Genomic DNA, 849 nt, shown 5'->3' with positions numbered 1-849 from the left:
ACCTGTGTTGTGGAAGGAGAGGAATCGAGCCCCGCTCCCATTATACTCGAATGACTCAAGCATGGAGCTCCCGTCAGATGGTCACCTGATTAGAGAAATTCAGACATATAATTATACTGGATGCAGTTATTCTCGTCCTATTTGCCATACAGTTACTGACAAGTCTTTCACATCGAATGTGTGCCATATTGCTCCTTTGGAATATGGACCTGTTGGAATAGTTGCACAGAGTTTGCGATGTCCTGCCCCTGGGGTTTGTAACCTTAATCACACTTCTAACAAAATTTCTTTATGTCTTCCTGAACCTTTTGTGTTTCTAACTGGGAACACTCATGTTTGGAATTACATTTCATTAGGGGGATACTCTAGATATAACATAAGCTGTCTCCATTGTGAGTTGTGTACCTATATTACAGACTTGAGACCTAATACTACTGTTATGCCTCTTAAGAGACCAGCATATATATTATTGCCAGTGAATATTTCCCAGAAATGGTATGATGATGCAGGTTTACAACTTGTTGATGATTTTACTAAATTGCTTTCCAGATCCAGAAGAGGTCTTGGTCTCATTGTGGTAGGCATTGTCTCCCTCATATCAGTGCTCGTTTCTCTCACTGCCACCACAGTTGCCCTTACTCAAGAAATTCAGGCTGCAGCTACTGTCAACGAGCTGATGGACAATGTTACCTACAACTGGGACCAGCAAAAAAAGATTGATCTGGCCATTGAACATCACTTGAATGGACTGTATGATACTGTTAACGTACTTGGGGATACCTTAGAGCAGGTCGTGGTTTGGCAACTTCTTGCGTGCCATGCTGATTACTGCTCCATTTGTGTAACTAA

The sequence above is a fragment of the Chrysochloris asiatica genome, unplaced genomic scaffold (assembly GCF_000296735.1).
Source record: "Chrysochloris asiatica unplaced genomic scaffold, ChrAsi1.0 scaffold00096, whole genome shotgun sequence".
NCBI classification, from domain to species: domain Eukaryota; kingdom Metazoa; phylum Chordata; class Mammalia; order Afrosoricida; family Chrysochloridae; genus Chrysochloris; species Chrysochloris asiatica.
The sequence above is the reverse complement of the archived record's forward strand: the minus strand, read 5'-3'. Positions refer to the sequence as shown.